We start from the raw sequence: 16,771 nt of genomic DNA on the forward strand, positions 1-16,771 counted from the left end.
GTGTCGTCGGTGTTGGTCGTGATGCGGATGGTGTCTCTGTGGATGATGGCGATGCCTCCTCCGGTCTGGTTGTCGCGGTCCCTCCGGGTGATCTTGTAGCCCTCTGGGATGGCGATGGCGATGTCTGGGGCTGAGGAGGCGTTCATCCAGGTCTCGGTGATGAAGGCAACGTCGGGGGCGGTGGTGTCGAGCAGGTTCCAGAGTTCTACGGCGTGTCTGTGGACGGAGCGGGTGTTGAGCAGGATGCACTTGAGGTGGGTGCTGCTGGAGTTCGGCTTGGCGGGTGCAGGGAAGGTCCGGATGCAGGTGAACTTGCAGGCGAGGCAGCTGAAGGGTCCGTGGGTGTGCTTCGGGGCGGCTCGGTGACATCCTGGGATGTGGCCGGTGTTGAGTGCGATGAGGTCGGCGGCGCTGTAGGTTCGTCGGGTCGGCTTCCGTCGGTGGGGGCCAGGGGTCCTGGCGCTGGGCGCGGTCCAGGCGCGGACGGGCGCAGACGGGCTTACCTTTGGCGCGCCTTCGGCGCACAATCGGCGCGCCCGCTGCGCTTCAACGCTGCGCGTTCGCACGGTCGCCATTTAAGGCGAAGTGCGCGGGTGGGCGGAGCAGCTGGGAGGCGGGAGCGGGGAGGGAAACAGAAGAGAAAAAGGGGCGGGGCTAAGGCGGTGGCGGGAAGCGGGAGCGGGGGGCGGCGAGGTGGGCAGAGCACGCCGAGATCGGCAGATACAAAGACAAGCACAAATTTTAGTCAAAACGGGGAAAAAGGCAGTGACACACGATGAAAACAAGCACAAATTCAGGCAAAAAACGGGGAAAAAGGCAGTGACACACGATGAAAACAAGCACAAATTCAGGCAAAAAACGGGGAAAAAGGCAGTGACACACGATGAAAACAAGCACAAATTTAGGCAAAAAACGGGGGGAAAACCAAGGAGAGCGCTCAGGGCGGCAGCGAGGCCGGCGCTGAGACAGAGGCAGGCACTGGGGGCACACGCAGCAGCTGGTGGCCGTGCGGCGCGGGGGTGTCCCACAAGTGGGTCACACTCACCTGCGTCGCACGGTCGCCATTTAAGGCCAAGTGCGCGGGTGGGCGGAGCAGCTGGGAGGCGGGAGCGGGGAGGGAAACAGAAGAGAAAAGGGGCGGGGCTAAGGCGGTGGCGGGAAGCGGGAGCGGGGGGCGGCGAGGTGGGCAGAGCACGCCGAGATCGGCAGATACAAAGACAAGCACAAATTTTAGTCAAAACGGGGAAAAAGGCAGTGACACACGATGAAAACAAGCACAAATTCAGGCAAAAAACGGGGGAAAAGGCAGTGACACACGATGAAAACAAGCACAAATTCAGGCAAAAAACGGGGAAAAAGGCAGTGACACACGATGAAAACAAGCACAAATTTAGGCAAAAAAACGGGGGGAAAACCAAGGAGAGCGCTCAGGGCGGCAGCGAGGCCGGCGCTGAGACAGAGGCAGGCACTGGGGGCACACGCAGCAGCTGGTGGCCGTGCGGCGCGGGGGTGTCCCATCGGCATGTAACGGTATGATTATGTGTGATTTTACGGTGCTCCTGAAGTGTATCCTGATATTTTTTGACTTCCCGAGGGCTCTGCCCCTTTTTTTTTTTTTGCAGGCGGGTGGGTGGATGCAGACAATTCTGTTCCTAGGCCCTCTCCCGTGTGTTTTCTCCCTTTTCCCTTCCCCTCCCTCTTTTTTTGTCTTCTGTTTCCGTCTTGTCTTCGCTCTTCTATATTTCGGGTTCTAATTAGGGCGACAGGCACGCTGCTGGGGGGTAGGCCATAGCCTTCTGCAGGGGTGCAGGGTGGGCTTGAGGGGTGGGTGGGGGGGTCTGTCACTTTGGGGGGTCTTTTTCCCCCCTTTTTCTCCCTTTTTTGTTCTATGGCTCTTGAGTATTCTCTTTTTCGGGACTCCTTCTCGTCATGTGTCCCCCTGGGGTGTTTCTGCTGCATTGACCTTCCGGTCGTATTGTGATTATGGCTCACTACGTATTCCGTCATCGATCTTTAATGGATGCCGTGTGCCGGTTTATGTTTTCCTGCTTTGTCGCCGGGGGGCGCGTGGTTGGGGAGGAGTCCCTTCCTGTTTCCTTTTTCTTCCTTCCCCTCCCTCTTTCGTGGGGGATTTCCTTCCTTTTATTGGGGTGTGTACCGTATTGCTTTCTATGATGGGTTCATTTTTACTCATGTTTGTTAAGTCGGGTTGTTGCTGTGGTGGGTGGGCGCTGGCCGGCGAACGCCATATCCTCTCCTTGTGGTACCTCAGTTAGGATTGTATTTATCGATATGTTTGGTTTGTGTTGATTTATCCTGTAATTTCTATGATCGCCGAATCGCGGCTCGCCACGGCCCCTCCCTTGTTGTTTGACTCACTGCCCGTCATGATCCTGTACTCCCCGTTCCCATAAACGAAAATCAACCTTCACGTATCCTGTCCCTGCTGATTGCTCTATGGCTTTTGATATGTCCCTTGTGTTCTTTTTGTCATATCCTGTGGACACGTTTGTATTGCTAATTGGGCTTTTGCTATGTGGTGGCCAGCCCGTTGGGTTGTAGGCCCGTATTTGTGAGCACTCTTTGTACAATAAAGGTTTTTAAAAAAAAAAAAAAAAAAAAAAGTTCAATTCCTGAGTAAGTTTCCCTGCGCAAAATACATAAGACATTCATTAATTCCTTAGTAGGGTCCAGCATCGTAATATATATATATCCTACTGGCGGTCACCAGTAGGTAATTATAGTTAGAACCTATTTTCCATAGGCAAAGCATTGTTTTATTTGCTAATATCTCCGCGAAATTCTCCCAAAAAAAGGCAAGACGGGAGAATGGCTTTCACCCTGTGATAGCAAACCCTGGTTTGCTTCATTGAAGCGAGAGGAGGAAATCCTCCTCTTGGTTCAATAAAGGAAAGGAGAATTGCTTTTGGGCAAGGGAAGCTGCATGTTAGCAGCTCCCGTTGCCTTAAAGCAATGCTGCCTCCTGCCGGAGGTGGGGAGCCGGTGGGACCGTGGGGGCATTGGGGCTCCCCTCACGGTCCCCAACAGAGAGGCCAAGCCCCGGGGGATGGGTTATGGGGCCATAAATGGCCTGGGTGGGGGGCCACGCAGCCCCACTCCCCTTTAGAAAAAAGGAAAATGTAGATGTGGGCATGCCTCGGAGATTGTTTTTTTTTAAAAGTTTGGAGTCACGACCCTAGTGCGGCTTTCAGCGCAACCCCCTAGTGCAGAGGTCTTCAAACTTTTGGATGCCGAGACCCCCCTGTCAACATTTTCAAGCATGAGGAACCCCTCCTGACAAAAATGTCTAAACCTCTAGGTTATGAGGAAGGTGAGGACCAAATTATGAGACAGGCTTGACTAAATTGTGTGAGTAGAAAATGTAAATAATGTTCTGTGATGCTGCGTATTTTGGGGTAGCATTGCTTTATTATTTAGAATTTTTTAAACACAGTAATACTGAGGAAAGATTTCACCCCATCAGTACCAGTTTATAACCAAAATACAGCAATTAACATCAGAAAGATGTCTAGTCAACCTCTGTGAAGGGCCTCCCAATCCGCAGGAATACGCGCTGCCACATTAGAAGCTCACCTGGCCATGGCCAGGAGCAGCAAGGGTGCATTCAATATGTGGCGGTCTTGTCCAGAGTTAGGCAGTTTACCCCTGCCCCTTTCCTCTCACCCCCTTCCTTCCATCCCTCTCTTCTCTCCTCTCCCAACCCCGGATCCCTCTCTCACATTGCAGGCAGATGGTTATTAGCCCCAGGACACCTTTTGGTAACAGTAGCGCACTACAAATGTAAATAATAGGCAGAAGCAGGGGATCCACTAGACCCGAACTTCGGGGGGGGGGGGTGAACACTTCCAGCCAGGGCTTGTCCAAGCACTGGTCGCACACGGTGCAACAGTCTTTCCACCTTCTCCATGAATTCCCTCACTACCACTCACCAACAATACACCTCATCTCTCTATAGCACCTGTCTGACAAACATTTCATTTTTTTATAGCGCTACTCATAGTTTACTCACACTCAGTTCTGTGATGTGCATTGTACATCTTCTTTGTACCCGGCACTTTAACCTTCTGCACTGTGTTTGTGACAAGAGTGCCCATGTGACTGCACGGTGAGCAATGCAACAGTGTAAGAGTAGGGTAAAAGGAGTGACTGCAGGGTGAGTGAGGTGACCATATGAATTTGGGTTCGGCTGTAAGTGCAGAGTGGGACGAATTAGTGCATGGTTAGTGATGGCCCTGTTTGAGTGAGCTACAGATTGAGCAGTAAGGGGGGACAGGTGAGTGAAGTGTCACATGAGTGCAGGGTGAGAAGTGTGCTCGTGTGACTGCAGGGTGAGGTACAGAGTGAACAATGCAAGCATATTTTTAGTGCAGAGTGATCACTGTGTGAGCAGGGTGAGCGGGTGAATGTTGTGAGTGCATGGTGATCAGTGTGAGGGCATTGTGATCACTGTGAGTACATTATGATCACTGTGAGTGCAGGGTGAGTGGGTGAATGTTGTGAGTGCATGGTAATCAGTGTGAGTGCATTGTGATCAGTGTGAGTGCATTGTGATCAGTGTGAGTGCATTATGATCATTGTGAGTGCAGGGTGAGCGGGTGAATGGTGTGAGTGCATGGTGATCAGTGTGAGTGAATTGTGATTACGGTAAGTGTAGGGTGAGCGGGTGAATGGTGTGAGTGCATTATGATCAGTGTGAGTGCATTGTGATCACTGTAGGTGCAGGGTAAGTGGGTGAATGTTGTGAGTGCATGGTGATCAGTGTGAGTGCACTGTGATCAGTGTGAGTGCATTGTGATCACTGTGAGTGCAGGGTGAGCGGGTGAATGGTGTGAGTGCATGGTGATTGGTGTGAGTGCATGGTGATCGGTGTGAGTGCATGGTGATCAGTGTGAGTGCATGGTGATCAGTGTGAGTGCATGGTGATCAGTGTGAGTGCATGGTGATCAGTGTGAGTGCAGGGTGAGCGGGTGAATAGTGTGAGTGCATTGGTGATCAGTGTGAGTGCATTGGGATTGCTGTGAGTGCCTGGTGTTCAGTGTGAGTGCATTGTGATTGCTGTGAGTGCATGGTAATCAGTGTGAGTGCATTGTGGTCAGTGTGAGTGCATTGTGATCGCTATGAGTGCATGGTGATCGCTATGAGTGCATGGTGATCAGTGTGAGTGCATTGTGATCAGTGTGAGTGCATTGTGATCGCTATGAGTGCATGGTGATCGCTATGAGTGCATGGTGATCAGTGTGAGTGCATTGTGATCGCTATGAGTGCATGGTGATCGCTATGAGTGCATGGTGATCAGTGTGAGTGCATTGTGATCGCTGGGAGTGCAGGGTGAACGTGAAAGTGAAGGCGAGAATGAGAAGTGAGTGGTCTGAAAGCAGGGTGCATTCCCAGAAACTTGAAGCGTAGGGTTTCAGATATAAGTTAAACTATTGCTATAATGGCATTAATCAGGGTTCGAGGGTGGAGGAAATAAATAATGTGCTGATCCTGCAACAAACTTCCAGTCTAATAATTAGGGTTACCAGCTCATTATTTTGATGGCCCAGAAATAAGCAGTCACCTACAGCTGTATTTTTTGCACTTATCTGTGAATACTTAGAACAGCAAATATAAATAGAAAGCACTTTTAATTGTGTTCTAGGGATGCCTCAATGATCCATGACTGATAATTAAAGAGAATAAAGACAGAAAAGTCACATAACTAATTAATACATACTTTTTTATTTACAACTCAGGTCTCTGCAGGATCTTTAAACAACACATAGCAGGCATGTTTCTTTTGGCAACCCAACTTTATATTTATTTTCATTAAATGCATTCTCACACTACAGCAGTAAGTGTAAAAATACAAATGTAAGGAATAGGCAGAGTGGGGGCCCAGGGGGTACTGGAACCATAAAAAACTAAGCTTTGGTAATCAGTTAACAAAGGCATGTAAATATGCTAATGGTCTTTAAAGACCTGTGAAAAACTCAGGCCGGAGATAAGACTCCAGACACTCTCCAGCCGAGCCCCTAGGAGCGCGAGCTGCACTACAGCAGCCCGGGCTGAGACACAGGATGGGGGAGGAGGGGGGCTGAAGCCCTGGAGGCCAGGGCAGAAGTGACACTGTGAAGACGCGACCCCTTTTGCATCGCTCCCTGCCCCCCTGGGGGTCGCGCCCCACAGTTTGAAGACCCCTGCCCTAGTGTGAACACGAAGGCTGGGCGGCTCTCAGTGCGGCCCCCTAGTGTGAATACAAAGGGTGCGCGACTCTCAGCGCGGCACTCGAGTACTTCTAAGATCTTTAAAACACCCAGGGGCATATTCTCAAGGACACATCACTGAGTTAACGGCACTTTATCGCAGCCAAAATGGTGATAAATTTAACGCACCATTCACAATCTGGTGCAAACAGCCCCTATCACTAGTTTACCAGCGATAGAAGCCTAAAAAACATCATCACGGATGACCCGGGCAAATACCGCTAATGAGATGCCGAGTAGGCGTACCTGTGCAAAAAACAGCGGACACACCACTTCGCAACATTCTCAATGACCAGCAAGATCGGCGAAGAGAACACAAAACAGGCGATAAGGTGCTTTAGCACCCAGAAGTTTACACCTGCTCTGACATGGTGAAAAGTCGGACTACAACCTGCAACATGAAAGGGAACCCTGCCCACGGCCACATCTGAACGACAACAGATGCCATGGAGCCAACGATCATGCAGCTCAGACACCCAAGAGTGCTCAAGCTCACAATTCAAATCGGGTCTTGATTGCCAGGATGGTGTAACGAGGCCTATGCATTATTGCAGGCTGCACACCCGCTCAGCTCTGGTGACACTAACTCAGTGGAACTCAAGTCATCGCCACGTGGCGGGAGGCGTGTGTCAGGCAAAGTGCCTCAGCTGCCACCAACTCTGTGTACTTCAAGTCATGGGAGAGAATGGAAATGGCCTTCAGCACGTGCGCACGGCCCTTTTTATTGGCAGGGTCACATGTCCTGTGACGCATGTGCTGCCAGGGGCTCCGGCACTATTGCAAACAGGAGAGGTGATAATGGACAAGCTTGCCTTGTCCCTCTTCCTAATGGGAATTCTGTTGATATGTGGCCGTTCACCACTACTTGAGCTAGTGGCGGAGTGTAAAATAATTGGATCCATGCACAAAATTTGGGCCCGAATCCCAGATGTCCAAGGACTGCAAAAAGGAAGGGCCATTCAACTAAATCAAACGCCATTCGTGCATCTATCGATAGTATAACTGTGTCCTCTGCTATGGTCGATCTACGCTCCATAATACTATGTAGCCTCCTCAGATTGAGCGCGGTATTGCGGTTGGGCAGAAATCCGGACTGATCCGGATGGATCACTGTGGAGAGATGTGGTTGTAATCTGGTTGCCAGTGTCTTAGCAAGTATTTTTGCTTCCGCGTTTTTCAGGGAAATCGGCCTGTAGGACGTACACTCCTGTGGCGGTTTGCCAGGTTTATGTATCGCAACTATGGTAGCCAGGCGCTGATCTCTAGGAAGGATCCCCTACTCTAAGCTATCTGTGTATATGGCCAATAAGTGAGGTACAAGCTGGGGTGCTGCTTGCTTATAGAATTCCACCGGAATCCTGTTTTGCTCTACTGCCTTCCCCGTGTGGAGTATTATTGCCTGTGTGAGTTCTTCCGCGCTATATCCTCTTCCAGAGCTGCTGCTGCATCTGGAGTTAGTGTGGGCATATGTATGTCTTTGAGGAATGCGAGATTGTTGTCTTTGGTGGCAGTGGCGGTTGGTGTATATATTATTTTATAATGTGTCGCCAACGCTTCGGTGATTTGTTGCGGTGCAGTTGTTATTTGTCCATCATCTAAACGTGTCTGCATCACCCATTTACTCAGTTTTTCCTTCTTTTCTAACCAGGCCCGCAGCCTACCTGCTTTATCGCAGAGTTCGTAGACAGTGTGCTGCGTTTATGTAAGCGTACTATTAGCCTCCTCCCGTATGTAAACTTTATATGCCTGCTGTGCAAGGTATAGCCTATGTGTCGTCTCATCATTAGTGTCTGCTATATGCGCTGCCTCTGCCAAGGAAACTTCCTGTCTAAATTATCAATGTGGAGAAGTGTGGCTCACTGGTTAGAGGAGGCAGACCTGGAAGCAGAGGTCAGCTCGGGACCAGGGTTCAATTCCCGGCTCGGCGGGGTCTTGAGTCCTAAAATGTCCATGGACTCGACAATTCTCGCTCCGGTGCCTACTCGATTCACGGGTTCACACTCTGCGACTCTGGGCAATAGCTTGCTTAATCTCCACAACGGCCCCTCGTGGCGGGATGCCTGGCTTTCACCTTGCGGATACCCTGCCGGGGTTATCTCACAGGGGAATACCAGGACGGGTTCCCTAAGCAAGCGCTTAGAAACCCCTTGGTGATTTGCGCTATATAAATTCCTGTACATTTACATTTACATGTGGCTTTGTCATTCCCTTTTCTTTCCCACAATTAGAGAGATTGCGTGCCCATGAAGCATTGTCTTCTACGCCTCCCACAGAGTCGTTAGAGAGGGAACCAAGTATTGGTTTTCTTCAAAATAGCTCTTTGTCGCCTTAATGAGGTCCCTACCTATTTTATGACTTTTAAAATTTCCAGGGCGAATTGGGAACAATCTTTGCTGTTGCGGTCGAAGGGTGTGTATGTAATGAGTATTGGTGAGTGGTCTGATATACCCCTGGATAAGTGTATAATCTCTGACATTCCTAGCATCCCTGTGGCTAAGATAAAGATGTAGTCTAGTCTGGAGAGGCTATTATGTACTCCAGAGTGGAATGTATATTGCCTTTCTGTCGGGTATCTGGTTCTCCAGACATCTAATAAGCCAAGCGCTTCTACGAATTCTACTTACTTGAGGTTGGCACCACTGGGTTCTCTAGGGGGCTGTCGGTCTATGGAAGCATTCATGGTGGCTTGAGGTCACCCCCCATGATTTGTTCTCCACACTGGAGGGCAAGCAGGAATTTTCCAAGGTCCGGAAAGGCAGTCTGATGTAACGTCGGTGGGACGTATACTGACCCAATGTTATATATCCTACCGTCCCATTGGCATGTTATTGCTGTAAATCGCACTTGATTGTCCTTGTGCTTACGAGGATCCCCACCCCTCTGGAACCGGAGGTAAAATCCGAGTGTACTATAATTTTAAACCCTCACCTGTCAAGGGCCTTGATGGTCGTTCCCTGCAGGTGAGATTCCTGGAGGAGTGCAACCGCTAGGGTTTTATGTCTAAGGTAGTGTAGGACTAGACCCTATTTTATTTTATCCCCTAGACCATTTACATTCCATGATATCAGCCTCAACGGAGAACCGGACCGTCGGGAGGTCTGTGTCTGGGCACCGGCGTCACTGTTCTCTGAGTTCGTGTTTGGCATGATCATCATTAACGTTTAGCACTCCTTGGGCTGTTTGCAACGTATTCCCGTGAGGGGCTCCTGGTCTAGGTCTTCCTCCTGGTACTGTTTGGACCAGTTCTTCCACGAAGAGATCTAAGGCTGGCCCTTCTACGCTTTCAAGCACCCCCACCAAACGAATGTTGTTGTGCCGCGAGCACCCTTCCTGATCATCCAGTTTCTCTGTCATCTGCTTGGTCGCAAGCTCCAGGTGACATACGTGTCTTTGCGGCATTGCAGTGTCAGTCGAGAGAGCCGTCGTGGTGGTTTCCACCTCTGACATTCTTGTGTTTATTTTGGAGATATCCGCTCGTAGCAGCGTTATGTCGCAAGATATAGTGCCAATGGAGGTTTGCATTTGCATTTGGTGAAGGGTAGTCATCACATATTGCATTTTGGTTTCGCTGTCTGTTGGCCATTGTCAGTGCTTGGGGCCATGCTCTCCGCGTCAGGTTGTTCTTTAGTAAAAGCGTACTTATCTAATCGGTTACTTTGCACCGATCACTGTCCTCTTCTTCCCATGACATCCTGAACCCTGGGGGGTATGCCCTTTCCGTTGGCATGGGGGAGTCAGTGTTCGTTGCTGCCTGCCGATGTGGAGTTATTACCTCGTGCGGCCTATCGGTTTTCCTGTCCCGTTCCCCCGTTATCTTTAGCAATCGGTGTCAGTGAATGCCGCATTTGCCCCCACAGGCCTTCTAGGGCGTTGCGTTTTACTTCACGCCGACTGTAGTTTGAGTGCTACTCTTCTCGGGGGTGGGTGTCTGATGTTCGCACCAGAGAAGTTCATGTGGAGCGTAGCAAATGTGTGCTCTCATGCTGTGTCAAGCACGGTTGACTTCCTCACCGTTGGTACCTCGACTTTATTCCACTGTAATGTTTTAAAAGTTTCCAGTGTGCAGAGAGCTGGTCAGGCCATTTTGTGTGGTTTCTGAGGGCTGCTCCGGTGTCCCTGCAGCCGATTCTCTCGTCAGTGGGCCGCCCCAATCTCTCTGCATGTGATTGGCCGTATCTGCCGCGTATTTCAGTATGGGCCTCAGTATGCGGGCATCCGCGTCCTCTCTGCTGTGCCCGCTGCTCTATTTCCATTTCATCGGGCACTGCTGGGGCGCTTATGCTGTTACTCCGCCCTTCGGTTTCCTTAGTAATCGTGCAGCTAAACAGGCTCCTGATCTATTGCGCATATGCGCCCGCCATGTATCGGGTGGTTCCGATGCTATCCCGCCGTTTCACTCACCGCTTGTCCCGAGACTCTGTCCGGGCCTCCGTATAACTGGTCAGTCATGCCTCCATCGCGGGTGGCTTCTCAGGGTACGCGAGTTCCCGGCTTGACTTCGGGACCTAGGCCTTGGCTCCCCCCCCAAGTCCCCGGTGGCCCCGGTCACATTTTCGTCGCTGAAATTGTAGCAGCTGCTGCCCGGGTCTTTACTGTGCCTCCGTCTTCGTTTCTATACGGTGCAGGTGCCGAATTAGTGCCAGGATTTGTGAGGAATGTCGGGTGAGCGCCGGAGCTCTCTTAGGCTGCGGCCATCTTTGCAAGTCGCTAGCCACGCCCATGTATGTATTTTAGTATTTAATAAAAAAAGAAGACATTATATACTTTTAATAACAAACACAAAAAATTACAAAAACTATTTTTAGGATATTAAAGTTACAAAATATCACTTAACATTTTTTTTTAAATTACTGAAAAAAACATAGATTTAATGAACCGTATAATTAGAAATTAACATTTAAAAAACCTTTGAAATTCACAAAAAAAAACAGGTTTCAGGGAGATTATAGTTAGAAATTAGCATTTAAAAAACCTTAGGAATTCACTGAAAAAGCCATAGGTTTCAGGGACCTTATAGTTAGAAATTAGCATTTAAAAAAACCTTAGAAATTCACTGAAAAAACCATAGGTTTCAGGGACGTTATAGTTAGTTGGACATTTCACTCGTACAAAACCAGAGAAATGCGGCCGTTATAGTTAGTAGAGCTAACTATAACTCGCGTCCCTGCAACCACTGCTGATGTTGTCACATAGTACATCACTTATGACTTGGTCACTGACATCACTGATGACATCACTGATGACATCTCAAATGACATTACTGATCACTTGCTGCAGTGAGATGGGGAATGATCTGTGCAGCATGATTGCGACCCCCTAGACTCCTTGGTGAAACCCAAATGATTTACTCGAGAATAACCATGTCCGCTGAAGAACACACAATTCATGCATAGTAGGTGATCTGCTTTACATACAAAATGATCTCCACCCTTTTAATTTTGTTGTTCAATCCATTTACATTGAAAGACATTATACTATATTCCCCCCCCCCCCCCGCCCACCAGACCCAGCCAACCCATCAGCCACTAGCTTGAAAACCTACGGTGTCAACTGTCTGGTATGCGACAAAAAAGAACCAAACTGTACTGTAACAGTAACCAAACCCCCCACCCTCCAATGCCCCCTTCCTATTCTTCCCCAGAAGCATGCGTTGTCCCAAAGCAACTAAATCATTCCCTTAGATAAAAACAGCTAATATGGAGGGCTAATATGGAGGGACTAACAGGGCAATCCAGCACATGTAGGTGTGCCTATTTGTGTCCAGTGCAGCCGTATATACCAAGCTGTAGGCAATTCGCGAATGAACAACATACAATATTCAATATTCGTATCAAATTATGAATGCAACCCACTTACAACTGTTGCCAGGATATTGTCTCTCATATGAATAAGCTATTATTTTATTTCGTAGGCCACACTTTGTCTACGAACTGTTGATATAGAACGTTAAAGCCATGGTAGGGCCGCTGCAGCAGCATCACTCCATTCACAGTGGTCAGCCAGTGGTCTGTCTGAAAATCGTGGTTCCTTGGGAGGCCCGGTGCCATCCGGTAATCCATCTCCTACGGAGTCTGATGTGTCACCCCAGGAGTTATGACCCTCTACCATATAAGCATGTGCCCTGTTTTCCTGAACTTCCTTGCGCGAGATCAACAACGTGTTTGTCTCAATTGCTCCTTCAGGCTAGTCAATAAACAGTGATTTGGCTTTTTGACAGTGGTCTCCCATCTTGCATTACCCATTCCTCCACCCATGTCCATGCTTGCATCAGAAATTCAAAGAAATTGGCCTTCTCATGAAAGAAGACCTTTAATTTTACTGGGAACAATTACATATATTAAAGGTCCATAGCTCAAAGCTACTGTTTCACCTAGTCAAAGCAGCATCACGGTAAATTTGAGCATAGTCAGGGAAAGTCAGGATGTTAGAAGCCTCATGCCAGAGGTCCCAAGCCATCCTGAATGCAGGACTATATCACGGTCTCTATAATTGAAAAATGGGCAATTATTGTGAGTGGTAATGCCCCAGGCAGTGGCCGAGAGCCATCGCGTGATGAGCCTTCTCGAGGGTAAAGCATGGGGTAAACTGAGCTGCATGGAATTTCTGTTTCAACCACTGTTCCAGCAAGTGTGATGAGTCCTCATCCTGTAGTTGCTCAGGAAAGCATAAAACACCTTAAGTGGATGCGCCAGGACAGCCCTTTGGCATCCTTCACCAGGCCCCAAAACTCCAGGTTTGGTGTCTTAAGATTGTGCAGTTCAGAGCGAAGGTCTTCAGTTCATCCTCTAAAGACAAAATACACCCCTCTGCTTCTGTGACTCGGTCAACTACCTGTTGGAGATCTTGTCATAGTAGTATCACACCTCACCAAGTATCAAATGCCTGTCTAGTGTCAGCAATTGCCTGCAAGATCACGTTGGTGGAATCGCCGTTGTCTGAGTCCTCCTAGAGAATGCGACAACCTGAGGCCTCTGCGGATCCTGAGTCCACACCATTGGCTTCAAGCCAATCCTGATTAGATGGGGCCACAGCTCTGTCCTACATCATCTATGCTGCACCAGTAGAAGGAGAATATGAGCAACAATCACAGGTCGGTTCACCAAAGACCTGGCAGGGAGCAGAGAGGGCCAGATCAACCTCCTTGGATACCAACTGAGCCTGCCAACCACGGAGTCTGGGTCACACAGGCACACCACCAGTACCCCAACAGTGCCTGCAGGCCCCCAATCTATTGTGACGGCCTCCCCCCAGTAGATAGCAAGTAAACCAGTGCTTCAGTTCATGGCCACTTCCATCCAATTTCAATTGCCACTTACCAGGCTGGTGTGCTTGCCCCACCATCCTTCTGCCCCCCTGAAACCCTCTCTCCCCTCCCTGTTACATCTAAGGGAAGGCCGTGTGCAAAGGTCTTGAAGGGCACCACAAATAACTGCACTGACGCCATGTTAAACTCTAGGCGCGGACTGACGTCGAAGCTCCGCCCATCTTTATTTGTATGCACGCTCACGCCGGACGGCATGAGCGCAGGGTCGGGGAACAGCTGGCGCGTGTCAGCGGTAACTGCTGGTGTGCTAACTGTTACATTCCATCTCAAGTCAGTCCTTCTCTTCCGGTCCCAGACGCTGCGATGGATCTCTAAGAACCAGCGCAATCGCTGTTCAGCCAAGGTACTCCTCCGGCCTTCTCCTGGATTATCCCCACCGGCTGTCTCAACGGACCCTAACTGTGACCGCACTGCCTTTTCATCACTCACCGTGAACCAGGTTGGAATATTTACCGGTTCAGAGCGCATTTCTGTCCTCAACGCTTCTAGAGTATTGCTGAAGTACCATATTCGTCACCCTTTAGACCAGCCGGGATGGAAGTACAACCGACAGAGAGATTTCCTACTTCCTTCGAATTTCACCTCAATCCCTGATGAAGTCTTGGGTTAACTCCCCAGACGAAACACGTGTTGGCTGGGCAACCTTCCAAGATTAAAGAAGAACATAAAAGAACTTCTGAAATGTTATTGTTTCTTAAAGTATTTGCATAACTTATATATGTGTTTTGGATCACCACAGACAGAGTTCCTATTCAACTTCAGAATTTAGACATGTGCACGGGCTCTTTTCCACTTGTATCAGGCCTCTGGTCTGTAATTTAGGGTGTTCTGGGTCAACCCCTTCCTGTTGGCACCGTACAAGATAAGATAGAAGGTGATTGGTATACATCTGGTAGAGGCACCGTTCTTCCTACCTACCCACACAAACCCTAGTTCTAGATTTTACTCAGTCCTTGACTGGATTTCAAGGGTCTCGTAGTTCACTGACTTGACAGGCAAAGTCCTTCAGGCGGGTGCTCAGCGGAGGGTTCTCTCTCAGGGCATACCTGGAAGGGCCCCGGCCAGTGGTGGAGGCAGAGATCAGGGTGCTGGGTGCTGGAGACAGGTCGGGAGTTTCCCAGGTGGCTTCTGGACTTGCTGGCACGGCGGTGACTTCTGGGCAGTGTTCATCAGCTACTTGGAGCTCCCCTTGGCTGACCACCGTCTCCCCTGCGTGGGTCATGATGTCAGTAGGAAAAGTAGGCCTGTCCACTTATTTGAACCAAGAGATGTTGTGGGTAACAGTTTCTCCCTCCTTCTCAACAGTCACTAGGGTTCCTTGCCTGTTAATCACTGTCCAGTACCCTTGCTCGAACCGAGACCAGAACTTTCCTCTGGGCCTCCGGTCCTTCATGATGACGGTGTCCTCTTGCTGTAGTTGGCGGGATATCGCTCGCTGAGCTTGGCTGGCAGTGTTATTGTGCTTCTCTCTCCTCCTGAGGGTGCGCTCTTCATGAAAGGGAGGGGGAGACCATCCTGGTTCAGTGGGAAGCCCATCCCGTTGGTTGCCGCTGAACATCAGCGCCCAGGGTGCTTGGCGTGTTAAGCAGTACGGTGAGCTCCGATACTCCCGCAGGAATCTCTGCAACACCTGTTCCGGGTCGCTTTGCTCCACCACTGCAATGCAAAGAGTCTTGTTTATCGTTCTCATGAGACGTTCAATCTCCCTGTTGGCTTGGGGCCACTGTGAGGTGATGCGCCGCTGCCGGATGCCATGTTGGCATATGAATTTGCAGAACTCGTGTCCTTGGAACGGGGGCCCATTGTCGCTTCGGAGCTCCTCTGGACATCCAAACATTCTGGACATCTTCTCTAGGGCAAAGCCAACATGCAGGAAGAAGTAGCTGTTGATAAGGGCATGTGTGACACACCCATAAGGAAAGCTCCCGAAGTCCACACCCACCGTCTCCCATGGGCTTTCGTCGTGTGCCACTGACTGGATGGGTGCTGGTCTTTCAGGCCCACTCGTTATTTGGCAGGATGGGCACTTTTGGACGGTCTCTTTTATGTGTGCATCCATCCCTGGGAACCAGAACTTTTCCCTCATGCGGGCCTTCATTTTCTCCATTCCTTGATGCCCCCCATGGGCAAGTTGTGTTGCTCGCAGCTGCAGAGATGCTGGGATGACTATCCGGGGTCCTCTGAGGAGGATGCCTTTCTTGGGTGAGGCTTAGGTCGTTCCTGACTCTCCACATGTGCTTCAGGTCTTCCTTCTCTGGGCTCAACCATGTGCTTGCTGACTGTAGGAATTGACGCCACAGCCCTCCTTGGATAGTGTCCCAAACGTTGACCATGACTGGGTCGTGCTCTGCTGCAGTTGCTACCTCTTCAAGCGTCAGTGCTCGAGGACACGTCAGTGCTGCAATCATGTTGAGGTGTGCCTCTGCGTCATCACTGCTGGGTTCTTCACTCATCTCTCTGGTGGTGTCGGGATGCCTTGACAAGAAGTCGGCTGGGTTCTTGGCACCGGGCCGATAGCCCACCTCCATGTTGTAGTGTTGGAGCCCGAAGGCCCACCTTTCAATTTGTGGCAGCGGGTGAGGTGCTAACCCTCTGAACAGTGGCACCAGAGGTTGGTGATCCGTGACAATGGTGAACGGGTGTCCGCAAATGTATAAATGGAAGTGCCTGCACCCTCACCGAATGGCTAGGGCTTCTCTTTCAATTTGAGAGTATCGTTTCTCTGTCGGAGACAGAGCTTTGTTGACATACGTGAGGGCGGCCCATTGGCCGGGCTCCTGTTCTTGGGTGAGAACTGGGCCTAGGCCTACAAGGCTGGCGTCCACCAGGATTTCGGTCCTCTTAACGGGGTCAAAGTACGCCAATGTGGTGCGGTCGAGGAGGGCCTTCTTGACGGCTTGAAAAACTGTCTCTTTGACTGGGCCCCATTGCCACATGGCATCAGCCCGAGTGAGGTTCCGGAGGGGCTCTGCAAGTGTAGCTTGGTCCGGAATGAAGCGGCCACAGTACGTGGCCATTCCCAGGAAGCTGCGCACTTCTGCCATGGTAAGGGGGGCAGATGCGGTTTTGATCGCTTGGGACTTCTGGGGGTCCTCTTGTATGCTCTCTTGGGTAAAATGTGTAGCCAAAGAACTCTATCTTGAGCAAGAGGCACTATTCCTTGTGAAGAGTGACTCCATGG

Source organism: Lissotriton helveticus, chromosome 2_1, assembly GCF_964261635.1.
Source record: "Lissotriton helveticus chromosome 2_1, aLisHel1.1, whole genome shotgun sequence".
NCBI classification, from domain to species: Eukaryota; Metazoa; Chordata; class Amphibia; order Caudata; family Salamandridae; genus Lissotriton; species Lissotriton helveticus.